General features: G+C 39.1%; 1 protein-coding gene and 1 long non-coding RNA gene across 2 annotated transcripts in view; both read left to right on the top strand.

The window, feature by feature from the left end:
- LOC149791328 (uncharacterized) overlaps positions 1 to 5,854 on the top strand; it is a 35,082-nt gene extending 29,228 nt beyond the window's left edge. The window contains exon 3 of the long non-coding RNA XR_016423170.1: positions 5,553 to 5,854. This is a non-coding gene — a long non-coding RNA (uncharacterized LOC149791328). The remainder of the gene's footprint in view (positions 1 to 5,552) is intronic.
- Positions 5,855 to 18,531: 12,677 nt separating this feature from the next.
- LOC149791327 (uncharacterized) overlaps positions 18,532 to 19,730 on the top strand; it is a 100,534-nt gene continuing 99,335 nt past the window's right edge. Inside the window, exon 1 of the mRNA XM_089969856.1 lies at positions 18,532 to 18,736. The gene's annotated coding sequence lies outside the window, so the exon portion shown is untranslated. The remainder of the gene's footprint in view (positions 18,737 to 19,730) is intronic.

Here is a 19,730-nt window from a genome sequence, read left to right as displayed (position 1 = left end):
TACTTACATTTAGGTATAGAACAATATTGTTATCAAAATCTCTGTCTAAAAGTGTTAAGGGGAAAATCAACATGATTAAAGAATATTTATATTGCATTTAGTGACCTAGCAACCATCAAGCTATGCCAATGATTGCTCTTCACTGCTTTAAAAAATTTTCTTTTACTGAATACAACAGAAACATTCATATGTTGACATTATATTTTATTTACTTGTAGACACTGCATTACTGTTAAGCATCCACATCATGGAATGCTTTCTGGCTATGTGGACACAACCATGAAACAAAAGATGGAGACAGGTGGCAAGTTCTGGAAATAATTAAACAATTTATCCACTTCTTCCAAATATCCTATCTAGTTACTGAAACCATCATCATCATCATTGGCGACTCGGTCTCGAAAGACCATATGAATAGCGCCCTTGGGGTGTTGTCTGTCTCTGTTGGCATCGTCTGCTGTGGCTGTGCAGGCCTATACGTGAGTGACAGTCCTTACTGCAGTTTATGCAGACATACTGGGAAGTCTGCGTTACTGTGGTTGCTGTTGCGTTCTTCTTTCTCTTACGTTTCTCTGCCGCCAACTGGCCTCTCCTCGCATCAGCGACTGAAATGCCATTCTTTACCATCAGTCTCCAAGTGCCTCGGTCCTCAGCCAGCTCTTCCCAGCTATCGGGTGAAATGTTGCATGCCTTCATGTCCCTCTTGCACACATTTTTGAAATGGAGTGAGGGGTGTCCGACTCTTCTCATGCCAGTGGCCAGCTGTCCATATAAGATGTCCTTTGGCAGCCTTCCATCCTCCATGCGTCGGACGTGACCAAGCCGTCGAAGGCGGCGTTTAATTAGCAGGGAGTACATGCTGGGGGTACTTGCACGCTGCAGGATCTCGCTGTGTGGAACACGGTCTTGCCAGCTGATTTTCAGGATGCGTTTTAGGCACCGTATATGGAAGGAGTTGAGCCAGCGTTCTTGCCTCATGTAGGTACTCCACGTCTCACTTCCATATAGAAGGGTGCTGAGAACGCAGGCCTGGTAGACTCGGACCTTGGTGTGCTCTGCGCGTTGTTTTCCCAAACCCTCTTTGTTAACCGAGCCATGATGTTGTTTGCCTTTCCAAGCCTTCTGTCCAGCTCCATATCAATCGAGAGAGTGTTGCTGATGGTTGACCCTAGGTAGGTAAAGTTGTTGACTGCTTCCAGGGTGACACCGTTGATTTTGATTGAAGGGGCAATGGTGGTATCTTGCACGCTGACATTTGTTTTTTCCAAGCTGATTGTGAGACCAAACTGCGTGCAGGCAACAGCAAAACGGTCTCCCAGTCTCTGGAGGGCTTCCTCGGTGTGGGCCACAAGAGCTGCGTCATCTGCAAAAAGCATCTCCCTGATGAGCACAGCTCTCACTTTGGTCTTTGAGCACAGTCATGCCAGGTTGAACAGCCTCCCATCGGACCTGGTGTGTAGATATATGCCATCCATGGACGTGTCGAAGGCGTAGGACAGGAGCAGGGAGAAGAAGATCCCAAAAAGTGTTGGTGCCAGCACGCAGCCCTGCTTCACACCACTGTTAATTGGGAAGGAAGTTGAGGATGATCCATCATACAGGACTGTTCCCTTCATATCTGCATGGAAAGAGATTATCATGCTGAGGAGTTTTGGGGGGCAACTGATCTTACTCATAAGTTCAAAAAGGCCTTTCCTGCTGACCAAGTCAAAGGCCTTGGTGATGTCGATGAACATCATGTAGAGTGGTTGACCTTGCTCTCTGCTCTTCTCTTGGAGTTGTCGTAGGGAGAAGATCATGTCTGTCGTTGACCTGCCTGCTCTGAAGCCGCACTGTGATTCCGGGTACACACGGTCTGCCAGCAACTGCAGCCTGTTGAGTATGATGCGGGCTTACACTTTACCAACAATACTCAAGAGCGAGATCCCTCTGTAATTATTATAGTCACTGTGGTCACCCTTGTTTTTGTAAAGGGTCACAATTGTGGCATCACGCATGTCTTGGGGGACTACTCCTTCCTCCCAGCAGCGGCAAAGTAGCTCGTGCAGTGGTTTAATCAATGCTGGTTTTCCACGTTTGATAGCTTCGGGCGGGATGCTGTCATTACCTGGTGCTTTGTCGTTTGGAAGGCAGTTGATTGCTTTGCTGAGCTCCTCTAAGGTTGGCACTTTGTCGAGCTCTTCCATGGTGGGCAGATTCTTTATGCTGCTGAGGGCTGCATCAGTGACTGACGTTTCTCGGGAGTATAGTTCTGAGTAGTGCTCCACCCATCTGGCCATCTGTTGCCCATGGTCTGTGATCTTCTCTCCCGTCAGGGATTTCAGGGGAGCGACCCCTTTCACTGTAGGGCCTAGAGCCTTCTTGATGCCACTGTACATGCCTTGGATGTGTCCGGACTCGGCACTGCGCTGGATCCCTTCACACAGTTGTTGCCAGTACTCATTCGCACACTGTCTAGCAATGCGTTGGGTGTTACTTCAGGCACTTCTGAGAGCAGCAAGCGTCCGTTCATTAGGGCATTTTTTGTAAGCTATGAAGGCTTTTCGTTTCTCCTCGATTTGTGGTTCCATCCTTGATAGGTGTGCATTGAACCAGTCCTGGCTGGGTCGTTCCTTCTTGCCAAATGTTGACATAGCTGTACTGTAGATGGCACCCTTCATGGCGTTCCACTTGGCGGTAGCGTCATACTCAGGCAGGTCCTGGAGAGCCTTGTTCAGGGCAGACACATACTCCTCCACCTTGGCAGGGACTGACATCTGTGCAGTGTTTATGCGAGGACGTACTTTTGGTTTTGAGCGGTGTAGCATGTGTGGCTGTAGTCGCACTCTGCTGCTCACAAGGGCATGGTCGGAGTCACAGTCTGCACTGTGGTAGGTTCTGGTGGAGAGGACGCTGTTAAGGGCAGAGCGCCTGGTGATGACCAAGTCGAGTTGGTGCCAGTGATGAGATCTGGGGTGTTTCCATGACACTTTGTGTTGTGGCTTACACTTGAAGAAGGTGTTTGTGATGCACAGGCCATGGTAGATGCATAGCTCCAGCAGTCTCTGGCCGTTTTCGTTGGTCTTTCCAGTGCCATGATATCCGAGGCAGGTAGGCCATGACTCGTGGTCCGCACCTACTCTGGCATTAAAGTCGCCGAGGAGGAATAGTGGTTCATTTTTGGGGCATCCTTTGATCTGTTCGTCCAGCTGCCCATAGAACTGATCCTTCACGTCTTCTGATGACGTGAGGGTTGGGGCGTAGACACTGATGATGTTGACAGGACCTGAAGCAGTGGTGAGGCGGATGGACAAGAGACGCTCAGTGCCCCCTGTGGGAGGTTCAACCGAGGCCAGGAGATTGTTTTTGATGGCAAAGCCCACTCCGTGCTGACGGGGCTCCTCAGGTTCTCGACCCTTCCAGAAGAAGGTGTAGTTTTCCTCTCTGAGGTTGCCACTAGAGGCGAGCCTGGTTTCCTGGAGGGCAGCTATGCTGATATTTAGTCTGGTGAGTTCTCTATCGATGATGGCCGTCTTTCTGGTGTCGTCCACTTCTCTGAGGTCGTCGGAGATGCCTGTACACATGGTGCGCACATTCCAGCTTGCAAATCGAAGAGCTGGAGTCTTCTTTATTGGTTTCTTGTTTCTTTTGTCTGGTGTGGAATTACCGTCTGCTTGTCATGCTGAACAACACACTGAGCTCCAGACACCCACTGGAGCAGGCAGACGATGGCGGGTCAACACCTTATTGACCGGGGGCTGCCCGGCTTGAGGCGGGCGATAGTTGGCCAGTGGGACACGATGATCCCTCCCACCGTCAAAGCTGACCCGTGGCGCCCCTTCCCTACGCCAATCGGGTGGGACTTATAACCCGTAAACTGTCAGCTTCCGTGTTGTTTCCTCACTCAGTAGCGAGACTGGAGTGTCCTCTCCAGGGCGCAAGCCTGGGCGTGGAGTATGGAGATCCTGGGCTGCCCAGACGTCAGGATCCCCCTCTCGTCCTTGCTGGTGGGGTCCAAAGGAATGCTGAGCATGACATTTGGCACCAGTTTGGATGCAGGAGCTGCCGGAAGGAGGTCATAGTCGACCCCCAGCCGCCTTAGGGGCTCCACTCCTGATTTTCTGTCTGGATTTACTCCCGTAGCCTTTCCTTCTCCCGAAGATATCCACAAGGCAGTGGAGCCATAATCCAATGGATGGGATTTGGTTGGTTTTGAATCAGAGTTTCCTTCTCCTAGATGAACTGCCTGACAAGGCTAACGAACTTCATCTGCCCGGGTTTGGGGTCAGAGTTTCCCTTCTCTTAGACTGGTTGCCTGCCAAGGCTAATGAGCCCAGTCTACCCACCCAGTTATACCGCCGGGTACTCGGTCGCGTCACACAGCAGGCTCTGTTAAAACAGGGGGCACTGCGTGAAGGTGCTGCTGTGGACACAATAGTGTAGTCGAGGCCATATGCAAGTAAGCTCCCGCCCCGCAGAGCGAGACAGTGGTCCTGCGGCAATCACTACACCTGGGAAGGAGGCTATGAGAGACGCTTCACTTTCCTTTGGCAAGTGGGACATCAGGCCCAGGCCACACACCCCCCATATATACATGCATATGCAGATTTATCCATGCACATATAATCTAGATACATGCAAGGCAAATTCATGGTATTTTTTTAATACTAAGTATAGCTAGCCACTAATACTGTGACAGAAGCTTATGTGTAGCTGATTTTGAGATGACTAAATTTGCATGCAAATAACTTTGTTTAAACCATTATTATTTCCTGCAAACAAAGAAGCCTTGGACCAATTTGTGTACTCTGTTCTTAGTAATCAGTCAGCCAGAGATGAGGCAGATGAAGAATCTGAACCAGAAACCACTCTCTTGGATCATCAAGGTACTTTATATATTGACCCAAAACTTAGCAATATTGGAAATGTTAAAAATTTACTTGAAACAAAAATATGGTGACCAGGCTGCAAGAATTCCAATCCACAGAATACAAACTCCACCTGGATAAATGAATTTATGTGTTTTTGTTTGCAGAAGACATTTTAGTATATTCCTTTATTCTCCATAATTATTTTTTACCTTGTTTCCTAATGGCAAAACCGCTCCGGTGGTCTAGTGGTTAGAGCGTCCACCTCGGATGCGGGAGGTCATGGGTTTGATCCCACGGCCGAATCTCACCAAAGACTTACAAAAACAGTACTAACAGCTGCCTCGCTTGGCGCTCGGCATTAAGAGGTTAGTGTTAGGACTGGTCGGCCCGGTGTCAGGATAATGTGACTGGTTAGGGCATCATGCTACATGTCTGCCGCATGATGCCCCAGTGCTAGACATCACTATAAACTACCACATTGCTGACATCGTAGCGATATGACTGAAAAATTGTTAAAGCTACGTTAAAAATCCAAATCATATCACATCACATCCTAATGGCAACGTTTAACCACTGGCACTGTATACTCATTATTGTGCTGATGTGAAATTAATGTCTATACATACATACATACATACATATGCAGACTGTTATTTTTTCTTCATTGGTAAATATTTTAAAATGTATTGATATCCATTTCAGAAGCACTCTGGACAAACAAGAATATAAAGGCACCACTTAGCATTTATATTGAAAATAAAAACAGGAAGATGCCATGGGCAAAGTTAGGGGAAATGGTGAAAAAGAACATTGCCATGGGTAACTCAAAATTTGGTGACAAGTGTAGGCTGAAAATCAGGGGATTACAGCAAAATATAAGCGAGCAGTTGAGAGATTAAATCACAGTGGTGGTGAGGGTTTTTCTATACCAGAGGAGCTTGAAGACGCATTTGGAGATGAGAAGCATGTTGGTAGTGTCCTGATGTTGAACTCTTCAAAGTATCAAAAAGGCATGTATGACTATTTACAGTAAAACACGACTTCCTCATTTAATGAATTTTAGTCGACCATGTCATGAGTGTCTGAAATTATGGCAGAAACCTGGAAATTTTCCCCTTATTGGATGGGGAAACAGCACTTGCTCCCACTTTACATTGTATATATGGACAGCAAGATGGAAAATTTCCACTTAAATATTGTCATACTCTCATCCTAATGAAAGATTTATTGCTTCTCTGACAACACGTGTACTAGTATAAATTAGCAGCAAACAAATTTTGATTCAGTGTTGAATTCAATATTGTGATTTATTTACAGATGACCTACAGCTGTGTTAACACAGTTTGAAAGAGAAAACATTTTGATAAAATACTGATTTTGTTTTTCAAAAAACAAAATATTGTAAGCTAGTATTTTTATAGTTTTTTTTTGCATGCAGAAAATGACAACAGTCCAGTACATGACAAGGACAGGACCAGAAGGGATGAGAGTGAGGACATGGAAGGTAATATTGCATTGAAACTGATTGATATGCAGAATCACTTAGCTCAGATTGGTGCTACACTTTGAGTGCAGAATTTAAGGTGTCCCATATTTGGCCCCATATCTCTTGACACTTGAACCCCATGTGCTTTTTTGCCCATCATTTATAATTTTAAATAAATATTTGGCTGGTGGTACCATGTCCAATGGAAACAGGTAAAACTAGTTTAACAAGCATATTTTTATTGGTAAATTTAAATAACCATATTTCTCTTGTTTTTCTCTATAACAGACAACATCTGTTGATAGGTTTATAAACTATGTTATACAGACATAAACTGCTAATAATTGTATAATTACTCTTGAACCTACTTTTGATGTTGCTCAAACATAACTACCACATTTTGAGTTGTCTTTTTTTTTCTAAGGTAAAACTGTTTATATGTTCACTGTTGCCCGTGTGTATATATTATTAACACGTGTTTCCATGTCAACTTGTACCTATCTGCCTGGCAAGCTTTTAACCATTGGATATATTTAGTTTAACTATGCCAATATTTAAATAATCTAAAGACATTGCCAGTTACTGTAAACCACATTCATAGATCTAAAGATGAAAGATATGAGGCATTTGTTGGTGACGTTACATGGTACTTTATTAATTGCAACTTATATGTCCAATTTTAGGTGATCAAAACCCAGCAAAAAAGTCAAAATCAAATATTGATCGGATGTTGTTGTATCTTGAGAAAGCAAGAGAAAAAAGGAATTGATGATGAAACAGCATGAGAAGAAAATGTGTGTTTTCAAGAGCATGGTGGATATCTTAGCTGCCAAAATGTGTGTTTATATCTATATTTATGGATAACTCCCTGAACCTATTGTAGCAAACTTCCAACTAAGATTTTTGACAGTAACAGCATCAAGTGTTAGTGTTTAGTGCTAATCTGATTGGAGTACAGCAATCAAAATTGGTTCCACATCCACCGTATCAAGTGTGAATGCAATGATGATGACCTAGTACATATTTCCTATCATTTTTTTTATACTTTTGATAATCTTGACATTGATCTTTGGTACAAAGGTGGTTTTGGAAGTGACATACTTAGTAGCTTTTTTGTGATACATTCGAAGATATGATTGTGAGAAAAAATGCATATTACATAGTAATATAAATTGTGAAAATCAGATACATGTACTGCTACATAATAGTACCCAATACATGTTTACATTCAGCAATAGGGGCCCCGAGTGGCCGAGTGGTCTAAAGCGCTCTCCGTTACGGATCACTGCAATCTCACCTCTGTCTGCATGGGTTCGAGTCTCGGATTCGGCCAATGTGGATATGTGAGAAAACTTGCCAGTAGCTTCTCGAGGGTCGGTGGTTCTTTCCGGGGATTTCCCGGGTTCTTCCTCCACCATTAATACTGGCCGCCATGTATAGCCTATCGTGTGCTGAAAAATGGTGTTAAACCCTACAACAACAACAACATTCAGCAATATACTGGTATACATTTTAATGCAAAATATAATTTTCTCATTTAGGTAGACCATCTACACATCATATCACATTCAGAAGTTTCCAATGAATGGACAAAATAGTTAGACCACCTCCCCTTTTTGGTGCATCCAATCGCTGGCTACCATACTACCTTGAGCCAAAATACAAAGGAAATATTCTTTCATTATTGCACTATAGACAAACTGGATTTTTCCGTGACTGGGTTGCTACATGAAAACTCTATCAATCAACTTTTCCATCACATCCTAGAGACATTGTAATTAATCGTGATCCATTCAAGGAAATGAGCTTTAAGTTCCATCCTAACTGCAAAAATAGGTGTTGAACTGAGTTTCCTAGCAGACCTAAACAGTACTTTTTAAAACACATCAATTCTGTTTAAGTAAGCTGTAATTAACTTCACGAGTTGCAGGTTTCAATGGTTGTGCCTTCTAAAAAAAAATGTTTAGAGGAATTTAGTACTGAAGTACCTCATTAGATACAATCATTCAATTTGAAACTTTGTTCTGCATTGTTAAATTTAGTTTCAGTTATTTAGTTTGTTTTTGCAAGTTATGTACAGTTTCATGTTGTTTGTTTTAATTATCAAATCAGACATTTGGCACCATTTATGATGCAGGCATTTGGAAAATGCCAAGTTAAGACTAATTGTATATGCTTTTACTTTCTTTTTCTTGAACATGAATGGTACATATAATTAGAACATTTCACAGCTTTTGTGGCACAGGATTTACATCCTTACTCAGATAGCATTTGCATACATTTTTATCCCATTAGTTATGAGTATGCCATTAGTTCTGAGAATTTTTAAAAGTAATTTGTTGGTTAGGATCACAAGTTGAGGCCCAAGTAGCAAGTCTGTCACAGGCAATATGTGGATATTTAAAGACTTTTAAAAACTTCAGTTGCTTTCATAAATATTTGTTGAATGTTTTGTAAGCCTGCTATTTCTCAAAGCCAAATGCTAACCAAAACACGCCATTACTTGCTGGGTAATTTAAGCAGTCTTCAAAAAGTCTTAGAAAACAAACAACTTATGTCAGAGATAGAAATGTCCATGTGCTGGATATTCTTAAAGAAGTCTTACAAATGAAAAAGCTTGTGTCAGATGTTGAAATGTATGTATGCTATCCCTGTAGTCATACAGGTTGCTGTCCCAACTGAAAATGTCTTATATGAGAGTTGAATAGGGTATCAAGATAGGCAAAACAAAAAATTTCACCAAAGCTCTTGGGAGATTTTTGTTACATTTTCCTTAATATGTGTTTGTTTTGTGGGTGGGGTGGGCATGTTGTTTTTGTGTACTATTTTATTTTTAAATGTGCCAAGGAGAAGCATAAGCTTTTGTGTTTTAATAAATAATAACAAAACACAGTATTTGTTTTAGTCTTTATTTTGTGATTTTACAAATTATTAGTAATTCGAATTCTCTTTAGCTGGCCCATCGCATTTGTGTTTGAAGGTCTAATTATATCTGGTGTAGGCTGGAGACGAGGGTTGTCTGGTCATCATTATCTTCATCATCAAAAAGCTGTTCTGGGTCTTCAGGTAAGCATACGGTATGTAGTACACATACAGCCAAAGTCACTTTGTTCAGTTCATCAATATCTTTGATGTCTACACCGACCTTTAGTCTCCGAAACCGTTGTTTCAGTATACCAAACGAATGCTCAATAACTTGTCTTCTATGTGATAGTGCTCTGTTGTAGTCATGCTGCTGTCGTGTAAGATGACCATTGTCTCTATAGGGTGTCATAATCCATGGGAGACAAGGGTATGCAGCATCAGCTATAACATGGTATCTCCCAAAATTGCACTTCTGCCACCCAGTGCTCCAAAGTTCAGGTCTCCGAAGGATGTTGACATCAAGCATTCTGCCTAGACATCCAACACAAACATCAATGAATGTTAGATCAGGCTTACAGACAGCCTGCAGCACAACAGAATGAAACTTTCTCCTGTTGAAATATGACTGAGGTGATTCCAGTGGGGTTGCAATGGCGATGTGGGAGCCATCCAAAGCTCCTACTATCTCAGCAAAGTTATGGGCTGTGATGTTATTAAATTCATTGGCCACATTATTCAGCTCCTGTGGAGTGGGCCACTTAATTGTTGTAGCTAAAAGTCTGTTTAGAATGGCCTCAGTGACTTCTCTTCTTGCCTTTTACCACACTATATTCTGTTAAATTAAAAAGCTGTCCAATGTCTAGTATTGTGTCTGTGGATCCAATATATTTAAAGAACACTGCTATTTTATCTTCTGACTGTCTACCACCAAAATATGGAGTATGTTTTAAATCATCGTTTAGAGTGTCAAGGAAAAAACTAAAAACATTCCTAGGTACACAAAAAGTTCTCCTAAACATGTAATCTGAGTACAAAGGCAATGTGTGTGAACAGAAGTTCTCAACTTTTATCCTCTCTTCGTGCAACCTGGAAAAAGAATATATACACAGTTAATTAATACATTACTTATCAAAGAGTGTTGGAACAACTGCAACTGGAATTGTATTCATTCTAGAGCTATCTGAATTTGTGAATTTCACCTAAAAATTCTTAAAAAAATGTAGCCATCTTTAACCTTCTTTAATATTCTGTAAAGATAGCTTGCAGCAAAACTTCCAAATATGTAAAATAATAATGAAGGGGTCTGCATGGTGTATATAAAATTACAATCAACCAACACAAGGGGCTAGGGGTGGATTACAGTGATCAATTATGCAGATGCTGAAGAAGAAAGTGGGTAACTTTTCAACTTTAGACGGGGGGCGGGGGGGGGCTTTATCATCTCTATATGCTGGCTTGGTATACCAAGAAGTTGTTCTCCGCTTTTTTCTCTCATGTTACTGGTGGTGAATAATACTAATGTAAGAAGAAAAGAAGGCCAAGAATAACGCTGGTCTACCGACCTGGGTTGAAAATATTCCCGAAAATCTGACTTTCGTAACGATGTTAGTCGACATCAAAACACGCTACACAGCGCCGTTGGTAAGGCTTTAAGACCTTGACGCCCACAACATAAATATCAGCGTCAGGTCTCACATGTAGGACTAGTGCCAGAAATCACAGACTTCATTGTACATATCGTATATCAGCATCGACACATTAAGAGAGGGGAGTGTCTGACTACGGTTATGTGAGAAAAAAAGAAGCGGAGATCAGCTTGTTAATGTAAGCCCTCGACGCTGATATTTATGGTTTGGGCGTCAGGCACTAAAACAAAAATAACGTGCGAACTTACATTGTATGAAGAAGAAATGTACACGAGGAATGGATGATATCGAAGATAACACAAGAAACAGGAATTGCTCTTTAAAATTAATATTACCCATAAACAAATTATGGGTAATATTTCCAATGAAATCCTACCTGTGCCTGAGGAGTTGCTGTAGAGAAAAGCTTCTGAATAAGTACTGTATATTAAAATAAGGAAATCCACAACCACCACCCGTAAAATTACAATCACGAACGCACTTAGAACCATTCCTATATTTGAACGAGATTTACATACTTACAAAGTATATAAACATTCAACGCCTGAGTCTAGGAACACATCATTATTTGACTCCATAAACTCAACTGCTGCCATACACATTGCTATCTCCGCCATTTTCGCCGTTTTTGATTTCCTTGATTGGATCACCCGGTTAACGGTCCGACTAAACACCCCCAGACTACCACAAGACTACCCCAAGACACCCCTAGACTACCCTAAGACACCCCAAGACTGTCCCAAAACAATATCACCAACCCATTATACATTTATACAATTAAAAAAATAAAATAAAAAGCAAAAATTATAATTATGCATTGCATAATTATCGTTTAACATCAGTAGAATTTTTACCCTTGTCTGTCATCGCCAAAGGAAAGACTCCAGGACACCCCGAGACTCTATAAAACATCACAAGACACCTAAAATAATGTTTTACAATTTAAATTCTTTATCACTTGACCAAAAAATGTTTTAATTTAATCTTAATTACCCCCACAATTGAAAATTACAAATACAAGAAATGTTTCAAGTTCAGTCCACCAGAGTGGCGAAGAGTTTCGTTCGTGCATCTGATTCTAAGTACTGAATAAGAGCGTTCTGTTACATATGGATAAATGAATAATAAATGCTCTGCAAAGTAATTGAATGCTCATTTTATTTTCATTTATCCCTATATATCCAGGCTACACCACGAGGAGGCGTTCTTTCCATGGCCCTTTTCTGTTAACTTTTTTTTAAATATTATTTTTAATAGATATTGAGTACATTTTTATCCTCTCGGTTGTTGTTTGTTCAAATTTCCATAGCCTATTTTCATTGATGTTCTTCGTATTAATTTTTATAATTATTTTTATTTTTTTTAAATTTATTTTTTAATTTTTTATTTCTGTTAGATCTTGAGTACATTTTTTTTGTTGTTGATTTTCCTTGTTGGTATCATTTATAAAGAAGTCTCAAAACACACAATCATCGTTTTTTGTCCTTTCGTTCACGGGACGCCGTCGCTGTCCCGGTTTACGTTTTTCCATCTTTTGATTTTAAGAATTTTGCATTTTGCCTGCATTTTGAGTCCAAGAGAAAATTTTGGAAAAGTTCGTTTTTTTTCTTCTTCAGACTTGCAACGCCAGACTGCATTATGAACACGGTAGATTTGTTCTTCATTAGTCAGTTGATAATTTCCTGTGTCATGTAGAGAACTTCTATAATCCATAAAATGCAAGTCTGTAACGCCGTAAAGTTTGTTTATTAAATCTTTAGTATGTTTAGGCTTCCAGTCAACGGAAATTTTTAAAATATTGTTGATGGACTCTGCGTTGTTATTGGTCCAGTGTTTGTTTTCTTTGTTCTGTCGATCTGGTTCAAACACAAATTTTCGAAGTCTTGGTTTTAGAGTCTTGACATAGTATTGTTCGAAGATGTCAAACTTTTCTTTTATTAATTGCTCAAGTTTTTCAGAACGGTTTTCAAACTCGATGGTAGTTTTACGAAAGATTTGTTCGTTCTCCACTAGCTTTTATGTGAAGATTTGTTTCGTAAACTCTAAGTCAATCTGTTTCCAAAATTTGAGAGAGAGAGAGAGAGAGAAAAGAAAGGAAGTTCAATCCTCTTGAAAGAGGTGTCACCTGATGATGTTGTAAATACAGCTACATGTTTGAGAGTCTTGGCTTGCGAGGGTAGGGGATCGAGACAAAAGTCTGTTTGAGCATCTGGCCAGCAAAACTTTTTTGAAATACTCAACATATAAACCTACATTTCAATATCAAACTACAACAAGCTCAATTTATTTTCGGATATAAGAAATACATATAAAACTACGATATTCTTTCACTTACCAACATCATACTTGTATAATAACTGCCGTTTAGAATGTAATACAGATAATTAAATATCGAATAAATTCACGATAGTAAAAGAATCTAAAATTAAATATTTCAGACTAATATCGTAATTGAAATATATTTAACTGAATTTATTCTAAAAAGTCAACATATTAAACTCTATTATTTAAAGAGTATTTTATTTCTAAATTAACTATTACTGAGTATGAAGTTGGTAGCGAACGTTGCTTTTACTATAATCAATAATATAGATATAAGTAAATATAAGTTCTTCAAACAATTAAACTTTCGGATACATTATGTTAAATAATATTAAAGAAATATTAAATTGATCTAATGTTTAAACATACTGATGTTAGGTTAACATCTTAACAGTAAAAATTCTTATAACACTAAAGAATCTTATACTATGAAAAATTGTATATAGATCATAATCCTACCTGTAAAGACAAAAGTCTGTTTGAGCTTCTGGCCAGCAAATCTGGTGTCGGCCCGTGGCTGGGGCTTAATATACCAGTTTCTTAAGACAACGCCAAATATGGCGCGCTCCTAGCTTCTTGCAATGGCCAGAATCTCAAAGTGAGGCTTCGTAGTCTTTTACAGATTATCGTCTAGATCTATGTACGTCATTAGACAGACAATTCTACAACGTCAGCGCGATTAGTAATAGCTTATGATTTTTCTAGGTTTCCGCAATGCGGTACTTTACATGTAGTTTTTTGTGTGTGCCGACTTTAGGATACAAGGGAAATAACTGTTTGTATAGACGGTTCGTAATTGATCATAAGGGCGCAATCTGTATTAAATAGTATATAATTGTAATACCGAAATAAATGGATTCAATCTCAATATATTTTAATAGAAATTTACTTTCAATATAATTTATCAACTTACTTTTAATACCATTTAGAGAAAATTTCAATCTTGTTACTCGTACTAAAAATTATGTCCTAATAGTAGTATTGGCGTCCACGATACCTTCGCTACTAAACAGAGACCTCATGACTGTATCGCGCTCTACCTTGTCAATTCCTACCTTGTTTTGTAGATAAAACTTAATATTGTATTTTAGATGTTTTGTGCACAAATATCTTCTAGCAGAAGGAAACACGTGTTCGATAGCCTTGGTCACAGCTTTCTCGTCGTCCGTGCCTAATTCCATATTCTCTAATATTCACATTTTTATATTTTCCACATCATTATCAAGTTCTGTTGCCACGTGTTCCATGAATGATTTGTACGTTTTATACGACACGTCTTTGCACAGAAGTAGAGGACCAAGAAATATAGGATGGTCATTTGTATTTTTCCTCACAACTCTCGGATTTTTGTGCACCAACAATGTCACATAAACGTGTCCAAGGCCGAATGTTCGGTCAATGCCAATCGCTTTGTTCTTTGTGTTTGTTAAGAAGTGTTTCAGATCCTTTATTTGTTCTTTTATGTAGTAGATAATTGATGGCACTTGTAATTTGTTGTGTATCACAGTTTCTACGTAAGGGTATTCATTTATCATTCCCAACACATCTAAAATCTCATCAGCTACATTGGTGTTTCTTGCGCAGTTGGTCTTTTCTCTTTTTCTGGCATTATACTTCTGGTTTCGTATCACTCTGAAGTCACGTGCACAATTCATAGAGTCTTCTTTTTTCAAGTAACGAAATAATTCTCTCGGTTGCTGTTTGTTAAAATTTTCGTTCTATTTTTCTATTGTTTTGGGGTTTGTTCTTGTGAATGTTTGTCCACTATGCGCGTTCCCATGCGATTGTGAAGTTATTGGTTGAATTACTTGGTATTCGAACAGGACAACATTGCTCAAGGTTTGATCAACTTTATTTACAAAGTATGAGACCCTTTTCTTAAAATTTGGATCTCTCTTGAGAATAGCGTAGTACCGGCTTAAAACGACAATGCTATCCTCAGCAGGTTGTGGTTCGAGAGGTTCCCAGTATACCTGAACTTTGCATCTTTTCTTAAGTCAGTACTTTTGATTTTGTTACCAACATGTATCAAGTGTCCATTTTTAATCACAAAGACTGATATTTCGTGACATTTCAAATCGATGTGCGCAACCTCAGTTCTGACGCCAAAACTGCACTATCCGTCAACACAACTGAAACAGAGTGGAAAAGGCAGTTGCCTCGCCAGTAGATAGCGAAAGTACACCGAAAGAAGACAAACCACACTTGTTCATGATTTCTTGTGCGTTTCGATCTATTTCCACAAAATCGGACGGGATGATCTGTTTTCCATACAACTGAAAGGACTCCAGGAACTCTCCCTCTCTTGTTGCTGCGAAGCAGAGACTGTCTGTGCTAAGCGGCATAATCCTTCAGTGTAGTTGTTAGTTAAGTCCCCATCTCTAACGTGAAGCAGTTGTTGCATACATATGGTACTTTATCGTTTTCATAAAAGATATTCAATTTTTCTGCAGATAACTGCTCACATTTGGAATGATTCCATTGTTTGCAAGAGTCGCAAAGTATGCAATTAGACGTACAATTTAAACGACATGAAACACAGGGCCAAAATGCTGCTCTTTTTGTAACGGTAATATTGCGCTTTTTCGAAGCCATTTTAGATTTCGAATTCAGATTGAACTGATAAATATTTCAGTATATGAACCGACAAGCAGATCAGATATTCAGATATGACCTGCAATAAAATTAATGACGTTTATATACACACCAAGTAAAGACATGTTTATAATGAATGTATTTGAGCAAAGTAAACACTTTTACGCGCAAGCAAAACAAACAAAAGAAACACCTTTTATACTGATTAAATAATTGTGCGGCTCATTAATTAAGCAGATTCGTGACAGGATATCGTCCATTATGTCCAATAACGGCATCCTTTTTGGTTCCCCTTAATACATTAATTGGCTTAAACTCCCCACGCGAGTATTCAATAACACTGTAGCCATTAAGAAGATTAAATTCACGAGCCTTACAATTTGCCAAACAAATCACCTTTGATTTGCTATACATCTTTAATTTTGATACTGATTAATGTAGTCAAAGGAAGGTACACTTTTCGGTTCTCCTTTTATTAGTTATTTAATTGGCATAGGTTTTGTTAACACAATAAAATAATTAAAATTTTATAAATGTTGCGCCCTTCGGATCTAATTATTGAGCGGACCCCTGTTTGTCAGAGAAAAATATTTTTTTGAAACAAAAATTTGTAACCGATTTATTTTATTTTTTTAATTGTATAAATGTGTCACGTTTGCCTGGCCGCGGTTACGTAAGTCGGGAACAAAGGAATGGGTTAGCGCAATAAGTATGTCGACCCTTCACTGTTACGGCGATTTTGTTTGTACAAGAACCCTTCGTTAGGTGTTATCGCTCGCATATAGATGTTAAAAGCTTTGTTCTAAGAACAAAGGACCCTCGATGCTATTGTAAATCTCTCCGCTTGACAGATGGCCTGAGGCTCGTCTGTTAAGTTGAACCGACTGGGGGTACAATTGATATCCAATCAGAACTGAGCAAGGGTGGGGCCATCAGTTCGAATCAGAACTTAACAGTCATTTGAACTGATAACGAATTAGTGATTTGTAAGCTATTTGTAAGCTGTCGTACTGGTAAAGCAGAGTATACTCACTCCGAGGGAGCCACTAGTGATTTGGCGGGAAAACTCTTAGTACATTCTAAGGACAGAAAGCTTCGTAAAGGTCAGTGAGTTATTTGCTCGATTGTTGCAGAATGTTACGGCATCGTAATTGTAATTAAGTGCAGTATGTATATTTACTTACAAGAATCGTTAGGACGTAGAATTACCCTTTGATTGTCTAATTTACATGCGTACTTGATAAATGAGCTATGATTATGTAGATTGCTCGCTCGTCAGAATTAATATTGTATTTCGCTATTTAGTTACTTAGTAGTAAACTAGTGTATTTATTCATGTGATATTCTAGATTTTGCAATTGTTGAATTAAATTGTAACTTTTGGAAATAGTTGAAGTGTGTAAATTTAAATAATATGAATATCTGAATATTTGTGTACACTTGTGGGAGTGTAATGTACAGAAATGCGTCGGATTATTGTGATTTTTGTTGAGAATACTGAGAATAAGAATATATATATATATATATATATATATATATATATATATATATATATATATATATATATATATATATATTGATGTGACGCAATTTAGTGATTTCTGTATGATAAGTAGGATACCGCTCTTATTGCAACGTTGTTTTTATAAGAACGTGTGTGTTTTTCGATGTGCACGAATGCGTGACCAAAGATGTAGATAACCTTGATCTGATGATTGATTGATTATTGATTTAGTGTGAGCGAGATGGCTAACACAAATGCTAGCGTCCTTTGTGTTTTTCGTAGGAAGCTTTTGGGGACAGAGTAGTGAAGTCCCTAGTCTCAGAGAGACAGGATAGAAATAGGCGGAGAACGCCGGAAGGAGAAATAGAGAATAGAATTAGGCGAGCAACAAGCCTCGTTGAAGGAAAGAGAGAAAGAAAAGGAGGAGGAGGAGAAAGGAAGACAAAAGGGGAGGAGGACAGGAAGAATCGGAGAACGCCGGAAGGAGGAAAGCAATTGGCGTAGTAAACTCAGATGAGTAGAAACCAAGTACAGGGGAAAGCCATCTCACACTAAAATCACGTGATGAAATAGGTTGTCACATGGTCGAGAGGAAACAGATTGGTTGAGAACTTAATATCGTTTAATTTGTATTAAGTATTAAATTGTTATTCTTTTGGATTTCACACTTGTGTTCTTAATAATTTCATTGTCGGTATTGCTGACTGGGGGCTCGGAGCTTTACCCCTGTCTATCACTAATTTCACTTCCTATAAAAACGAGCCAGGGTGGGAATTCCACAGTAATTCACATAAATATTGGGAGCACCCCACCCCAACGCATAACAGTGAGTCACATAGAACTTAACAAAATTTATACTGTTAAGGTGAGCGTGTTTAGGGAGAGTCTTGGGGTGTCTTGTGTCTTTCCGTTGACCATGAGCGACAAAGGAAAAACTCTACTGATGTTATTCTATTTTTATACAATGCATAATTATACTGATTACATTTTTATTTTATTTTCTTAATTGTATAAATGTATACTGGTTAGGTGAGAGTGTTTAGGGAGAGTCTTGGCGGTGTCTTGGGATGATTAGTCGCTCCCTCCGGTTAATATGCTTGATCACGTGATAGTATCATCACGTGTCTCCGGTCGGGTGATAGAATGAAGTTGGAATTACATCACAATGTAGTTCTAGTCTATTTTTAGAACATTTTTTCCTCTCTCATTTTGGTGGTGATAGAAGAGTTTTATTTATGCATTTTTGGTAGGGATTTAAAGGTAACTGTTTATTCTTGATAATATGAGCTCAGGGTGTTGTTGTCTGTATGTATTTTGGCGACAGTGCACAGTGAGTAATAAGGCCTTGGTGATGATCCGGAAGTGAAATACGTGTTCTGTTTACATGCTGTTATGTTGACAGTCAATGATCTAAAAAAAGAGCAGGTCAACCTTTGACAAGAACTTCACCGTGAAGTCATCTTTGAAGGTATTTTAGATTAACATATGATTTGCATTGATTGTCACACAGTGGAAAGGTCAGTACTGAGAAACAAATGTAGAGAACATATAGTAAAATTAATTGTGTACTATGTCCAGTTGGGCCGCTGCTGCATTTATTTGTGTAGTAAACAGTGAACTGTCTGTTATGTGTGTCAAAATGCAAGACATTATTCAGGACTACATATGATTTGAAACGATAAAGAATAGATGATACTCTTTCTCTCTAAGCTTAGAGGAAAATGTATCACCTTGCGTATTGATGTAAGTAATATCAATGCAAAATTGGTCGTGATCTTTTAAGAAAAGGTAAGTAATCGCTCGTTATCGGATCCATGTTGATATTTACTCCAGGTCGGAATAATGTTTGCTCTGTCTGCTCCAACTGTTTTGAACAGGCTCAACGTAAACATATTCACCTTAAGAGTATACATTTTTATGCAAATATTACTTCTTAAACCAAGAAGGAACTAAGCGTTAAAGATAACGGTTGCTTTATATTTAATTTACTTCCTTCATGACAGTTCATGTGTTCAGTGACTCATAAAGACCGTGATTACTTCAAAAAGTTGTCATCGGTGAAACGGACTTAATTAGTTTAACAACATTTGGCTGCATTTTTCTAAAGGTATCTGTCAGGCTCATTTCCATGTACGGATAGAGAGATAAATATGTTCATTCTTTGTTGACACCCATTCAATGCACTGCAAAAATATAATATCCCTTGTAAGACAATTGCATCGTATAAGAGTGTATAGATCTGGCCATTTTATAAGTATTCTTTTATGCATTATAATAACTACATAAATTACATGAATTTAGGTATAAATGTGACAAAATACATATCGTGGGTGATTGTAATTACAAATTGTGCTCTTTGGTTGTCTCCCTTTTGAGCCTCCACCACGGATAGGGAGCGCACGAGCATAATATGATGTCGGTACAACTTCAGAATCAAATTTGAGCGTTTGTGTAACAACTTT

This window comes from Sinohyriopsis cumingii, chromosome 9, assembly GCF_028554795.1.
Source record: "Sinohyriopsis cumingii isolate HCF-2022 chromosome 9, ASM2855479v2, whole genome shotgun sequence".
Classification (NCBI taxonomy): domain Eukaryota; kingdom Metazoa; phylum Mollusca; class Bivalvia; order Unionida; family Unionidae; genus Sinohyriopsis; species Sinohyriopsis cumingii.
Note: the sequence above shows the minus strand (reverse complement) of the source record. Positions and strands in the feature narration are given on the sequence as shown.